The sequence below is a fragment of the Carlito syrichta genome, unplaced genomic scaffold, assembly GCF_000164805.1.
Source record: "Carlito syrichta isolate Samal-C Ts95f unplaced genomic scaffold, Tarsius_syrichta-2.0.1 Scaffold304449, whole genome shotgun sequence".
Taxonomy (NCBI): Eukaryota; Metazoa; Chordata; class Mammalia; order Primates; family Tarsiidae; genus Carlito; species Carlito syrichta.
This window is the reverse complement of record NW_007248545.1, coordinates 212,386-219,091: the sequence shown is the minus strand read 5'-3', so window position 1 is coordinate 219,091 and position 6,706 is coordinate 212,386. Positions and strand designations below refer to the sequence as shown.

At 47.4% G+C, this 6,706-nt stretch overlaps 1 protein-coding gene across 1 annotated transcript in view; it reads left to right on the top strand.

Moving 5' to 3' along the window:
* The first annotated feature begins 3,273 nt into the window (after nucleotides 1-3,273).
* SCNN1B (sodium channel epithelial 1 beta subunit) overlaps nucleotides 3,274-6,706 on the top strand; it is a 50,526-nt gene continuing 47,093 nt past the window's right edge. The window contains exon 1 of the mRNA XM_008059940.1: nucleotides 3,274-3,299. The gene's annotated coding sequence lies outside the window, so the exon portion shown is untranslated. The remainder of the gene's footprint in view (nucleotides 3,300-6,706) is intronic.

Here is a 6,706-nt window from a genome sequence, read left to right as displayed (position 1 = left end):
CTCTGGAAGGCAGAAGCCCCCTACTGTTCATGGGAAGCCTGAAGCCCCTGCCCGTGGATGGGGGTGTGAGCAGGCCTGGTGTCCGCTGTCCCTCCCAGGCAGACCTTCAAGTCCCACGTGAGGGGGGGGCCACACGGGGCCTGGCCCTGGGGATGGCAGATGTCCTGGGGAAGCTTGGATAGCCCTCATGCAAACCCTGGCTCTCCACTTGCTGGCAGGATGACCTTGGGCAGCCGTCCATGCTGCTGAGGCAATGACTCCCCATGGGGTTGACTCAAGGATTAGATGAGGTGATGTTCACAGAGTGCCATGAGAGTTTCTGGCACATGTGAGGTGCTTGCCAAATGGTGGCTGCTATTATCAGCATAATAACAGATATTAATTGTGATCATGTAGTTATATACACTACCCTGACACAGCCTCTCTCCCATTCTCTCACAGGCTTCCAGACACGACAGTTTGCTTATGCTCAAAAAGCACCTATTTGGCAGCAACTGTATTCATTCTCCGACTCAGCCCAGATTTAAGTGTCTTCTGTGTGCCAGCCACTGTTCTAGGTCAGTGCTGTCCAATATACATATAACACAAGTCACAAATCTGAACCACATAAGCAATTAGCATTTTCTAATAGCCACATTACAAAAAGTAAAAAATAGAGCCAGGCAGGGTGGGTCACATTTGTAATCTCAGCACTTCAGGAGGCTGAGGCGGGAGGATTGCTTGAGTCCAGGAGTTCGAGACAAGCCAAGGCAACATAGCAAGACCTCATATCTACAAAACTTAGCTGGGTGTGGTGGCACACACCGTAGTCTCAGCTCCTCGGGAAGCTAAAGTGGGAGGATCGTCTGAGCCCGAGGCTGCGGTAAACCATGATTGTACCACTTCACTCCAGCCTGGGTAACAGAGTAAAACCCCAAATCAAAACAATAAATAAATAAGTAAAAATAAACAGATGAAATTAATTTTAATATGTTTCATTAAACCCAATATTATCACTAACATGTAATCAATATTTAAAATTACTCATGAGTTTTTTTATGTTCAATATGACTTTTTTATTTTTAATTGTGGAAAAATATACCTAATATAAAATGCACCACCTTAACCATTTTTAAGTGTGCGGTACAGTAGCATTAAGTGCACCCACACCATTGTGCCATCCATCTCCAGAACTCTTATTATCCTGCAAAATATGAATGAGATACTGTAAGTCTCTCTTTTTCATACTAAATTGCAATCTGGACTGTGTCCTACATTTAGCACCTCTCAGTTCCACTCTAGGTGGTTCCAGCACCCAATAGCCGCCACACATGACCGGTGGCTACCGTCATGGACCACAAAGCTCAGCCACTGGGGTAGAAGCAGACTGAGCTAGGTCGCAGGGAGTGAAAGCCCCAGTGGAAGGAGCTAGATAGAGAGTGTTAGGCTCTACAGAGAAAATAAATAGGGCCGTGGGCTCTGGGTGATGGAATGCCAGGGAGGCCTCTCTGAGAGGTGGGTTTGGGCCGAGGCTTCAAAAAGAAGCCAACCCTAAGAAAATCTGGGGGGATGGTCCTCAACCCTAGCTATGCATCAAACTCTGGGGAAGTTTAAAAGAAAACACAGATGAAGGCCAGGCACCATGGCTCACGCCTGTAATCCCTGCACTTTAGGAGGCCAAGCGGTAAGAATTGCTTAAGCCCAGGACTTTGAGACCAACCTAAGCAGCATGGCAAGACCTTGTCTCTACAACAAAATCTTAAAAATTAGTTGGGTGTGGTGGCATGCACCTGTAGTTCCAGCTATTTAGGAGGCTGAGGCAGACGGATTGCCTGGGCCCAGGAGGTCAAGGCTGCAGTGGCCGTGATCATGCCACTGTATTCTAGCCTGGGTGACAGAGTGAGATGCTGCCTCAAAAAATAAAAATAGAGTATAAGGACATCAATCTGATTAAATTAGGACCCTTCCTGGGATCAGTAGTCACTGGACACTGCTAGGGGAGGGAGGGAGGAAAGGAGAGAAGAAGAGAGGGAGGGAGAGAGACAGGCGCCAACACAAAGGGTACTTGGTCCACTGCCAGGGAGAGTGAGGGCCAGTTAAAAGCCCAAACTTCACCTGCATGCAGCCTACTTATGTAGTTAATCCTCACTGGTACCCCACAACTCTATAATAAATATTTTTTTTTTTAAATAGGACCCTAGCCAGGCTCGGTGACTCAGCCTGTAATCCCGCGCCTTTGGGAGGCTGAGGTGAGTGGATTGCCTGAGCCTGCGGGTTCGAGACCCTCCTGGGCAATAAAATAAAAAAATTAGCCGGGCATGGTAGCGCGCGCCTGTCATTCCGGCTACTCGGAAGGCTGAGGCGGAAGGATCGCCGGGGCCCAGCAGGTCAAGGCTGCGGTGGCCGGGAACGGCCACTGCACTCCAGTCTGGGCGACAGAGTGAGACTCCAACTCAAAAAAAAAATAGGACCCTTCCTAGCAGCCTCGTTTTAACTTACCCACCTCCTTAAAGGCCCTCCTCCAGATATAGACACATTCTGAGCTACTGGGGATTGGGATTAGGAATTTGGGGGGGACACAATTCAGCCCCTAACACAGCTCAAAGTGGCAGGTGGCTGGGGGTAGACCAAGTGCTCTTCGTCTCCCCTCCTCACCTTACTCTTGCACACACACGAGCAGTTGTGGGGTTCAGAATGTTTACGGAAAAGCCGCTTTCCAACTGAAAAGTTTTCCAGCCAAAACCAACCCTTGTGACCATTCCAGCATAACAGCCAAATGTCAACCCTGCCCACGGCCTTGAAAGTCCATGTATATTTATTAAGCACCTACTGTGTGCCAGGCTCCGAGCTCAAACATTGGGGAATCTGTCTAGGGACCTCCCTACCCAATAGGATGGATAAGAAAGGGCCATGGGTAGCCATGATATGAGGCAGGCGGAGAAAGTAAAATAGGAGAGGTCAGTCCTCCATTATGAGGATTATGGAGGACGGTGGATGACTTCCATTCGCTGGGGACTTCCTAGGGGAAGTGGCATTGGAGGTGGGCCTAGAAAGTTATAGAGAATTTATTGGTCAAAGAAAGGCACTTCAGGAGTGAGTGAACACGTGGCAGTGGGAACTCCCAGAGTGTCGGTGGGATTTGGCGTGTGGCTGGATGGATACGGAAGACAAGTAAGAAGCTGCTTGTAGGCACTGGTCTCTCTCAGTGTCAGGCCTGTGCCAGGTGCTTCATAGCTACCATTTAATCTTTATACCAACCCAGTGAAGTCGCCACTGTTTCCCCCTCGTTTTACCGAGGGGGAAACCAGGGCACAGAGAGGGTAAGTAAATTCTACAACATCACACAGTGATAAGTGACAGAGCCGGGATTCAAACCCGTGCTCTTAACCACCACCCTATTGTGAAGGGAAGTGTAGGGAGAGAAAGGAGACATGTAGGTTGGTGCCAGGTAGTAAGGTGTCTTGAAAGACAGCTAAAGGTTGGGCCTTTATCTGAAGACATCAGGAGCCACTGAAAGTTTCTGATAAAAACGTGACACGGAGACAGCTAAACGTCTGGGAATTACAGCCAGAAACGAAATCTTTCACTTATGGATCTGGGAAACTCCCCTTCCAGCACCTTCCTTTCTAAGGCAGCCTAGCAAATAAGTCTGTCACTTTAGCAGCCACCCACATGCTTTCATTCTTCTTTCTCCCTAGTAATTACAGCCGCCAACATTTGTTCAATACAATGCCAAGAGCTTTGCATGCATCATCTCGTTTTAATCCTCATTCAAAACACAAAAAATCCCAGGGAGGCAGGTACTATGGATGGGGCCATTTACGGATAGGACGGCTGAGGCTCAGAGAGGTGGTACATGTTGCCAAGGTCACCCAGCCAGACTCCACCCAAGTCTCTCTGACTCCAAAGTCACATTTTAAATCATAATAGAACCATCCTTGTCTCCCATAGACCTACCATACAAACTTCCAAATATTAGGTTAACCTTACTTTTCTGACTCTAGTCAGGGACACTGCAGTTTATTCCCAGGGGAATAATCACCTCCCTTCCCCTCACCTGCCTCCCCCACACACACCCGCTCCTGGTATCTTCTGAGGCTTAACAGACACCATCCTTCCCAAGTCGTCTCCAACCTTGGCAGGGAGGGCTAGAGGGAACAGGTGACACGGACCACGTTCTCCTCTGCTGTCAACACACACCACCCTCCCTGAGCGAGTGTGCCACTGCCAAGATGGGGGAAGGGCAGGGCCGTGGGCTTAGGCGCTCACCACTGGTACCCCAAGTCACCTGTCCACTGGGATGCGATGACACGACTCCTGGCACAGGGCCCGGCGGGTGAGGTGTTTTCTCAGGTAATTGTGACTGTACAAGACGAGGCCTGGTGTAGCCAAGGATTCGGGCAATAAGGAAAGCAAACACAGCACTAAGACTTTGTCAACAAGGGCATGGGAGAGAGACGCCATCCAGGAAGTGAGATACTGTAAGTCTCTCTTTTTCATACTAAATTGCAATCTGGATTGTGTCTTACATTTAGCACCTCTCAGTTCCACTCTAGGTGAAACTCCTCTGAAATACATCTTTGGCTCACTCTGTCCCCAAAAGCACAGGAAGCTGTAGAAAGAATTATCAGGGGGTTAGAGACCCCAGGCAGACTTTGCTACTTGGTCGAATACCTCACCCTTTTCAAAAACTTTTTAATTGTTTTGTTTTGTTTTTGAGTCAGAGTCTCTCTCTGTCGCCCAGGTTGGAGTACAGTGGCACGCTCACGGCCACCACAGCCTCAATTTGCTATTTCCAAATAGCAGCCTATCATAAGTGTTTTTCTATTTTGCTATTAAAAAATAATCTCATTTATTATTTTTTATGATACAAGCAATATATATTCATTGAAGGAAAGGTACTAAACACAGATACATGATAAACCCAAGATCCTGTTACCCAGAGATAATCACTGTCAACATCTGGGTTAATGCTATCCAAAATGTTATTCCTATGAACACAGATACATACAAATCCATAGGGTTTTTTGAGTCTGGATCTGCCTCTGTTGCCCAGGCTAGAGTGCAGTGGCATGATCATGACTCACCACAGCCTCAACCTCCTGGGCTGAGGCGATCTTCTGTCTCAGCCTCTGGATTAGCTGGGACTACAGGCATGCACCACCATGCCCAGATTTTTTTTTTTTAAAAGACGAGATCTTGCTATGTTGCCTAGGCTGATCTCTAACTCTTGGGTTCAAGCAATCCTCCCGCCTCAGCCTTCCACAGTACTGGGATTATAGGCGTGAGCCACTGTGCCTGGCTCAGGTTTTGGTATTTTTTTAGACAGGGTCTCACTCTGTTGCCCAGATTGTGCAGTGGCGTGACCATAGTTCACTGTAATTTCAAGCGTCTGGGCTCAAGTGATTCTCTTACCTCAGCCTCCTGAGTAGCTGGGGCTACAAGCACATGCCTCCATACCTGGCTAGTTTTAAAAACTTTTTTTGTAGAGATGGGGACTTGCTATGTTGCCCAGGCTGTAAAGGTTTTTCTAAACAAAAATCACTAACCATTCTTCCTAAGGGCTCCCCCAACATTTCAATCTTGTGCCTGTATCATAAAATTTGTTGAACCCTTCTGCGCTTGTACATTTTAGGTTTCTTGCCATGAACATCTGCATTCATGCAGAGAGTATTTCACCACTACAAGATGTGGTCCATCTGTCAAACTCAACTGTGGCGCTTGGCCACCAGGTGAACAAGGTGAACACATTTGGAGCATCCTGGCCTCATGACAAGATGGGTCCTCCAAGGTGCAGCCTGTTGGCCAAAGGCCAGATGCGGGTTTGTTTCTCCTTTAAAAGGACATTCAAAAAGAAAAAATAAACAGGAGGGCCTTCCTCACAGCTATGGCCGCATCTGCTGTCTTAGAGTTTGGGGTCTTCTGTCTGGGTTGGCAAGATGCATCAGGCTCTCTTGGGATGGAGGCCTGTATAATTCTAGGCCCAGCAGCAGAGAAACCTACTTAACAGGTTTTGTAAGGTAACCACCAGGCATAGTGGCAGAGGCCAAGGGGTCAGTAGGGCGAGTTGTCTTTGAGTCACAAGTCGGAAGGTGTTTTATCTAATCTGGTAAGTTTACAAGACAAGCAAGGATCTTTGCTGAATCTGTCTCCCTATGCAGAGCGGCATGTGCGATGGCTTTTAAATAGTGCACAGACAAGTGTTTTTCATCTCATCAGTAATAATTTATATTGAGGTGTATTAGAAAACATATATAATTAGTAACATCAAACCTGTGATTTTGTGGACATTCTTGCTAAGGACAAAGCTAAAGTAGGTATTTAAATAAAAACAAGAGTGAGTCAACTTAGAGAAAGGTATTAAGTAAATGACAGTATAATTGGTTCCAGATGCAGCCCAGATCATAATGGTCGAACTCAAAGTCAGCCCTTTGTACATTTAGCACTTAGTCCCCAGGAGTAGAAAAATAGCCGGCAATTTTCAGCTCCACTACTTGACCTGTCTTGCTACAAGAGACCTCTGTCTTCAGCGACAGCTTCTTGGAGCTTCTTAACCCTTCCAGTGAGAGATGGACTTAAGAATCCAGAAGGAGACGGGCTCGGTGGCTCAGCCTGTAATCCCACGCCTTTGGGAGGCTGAAGTGAGTGGATTGCCTGAGCCCGTGGGTTCAAGACCCACCTGGGCAGTGAGACTTCATCTCTACAATAAATCAAAAAAAATCAGCCG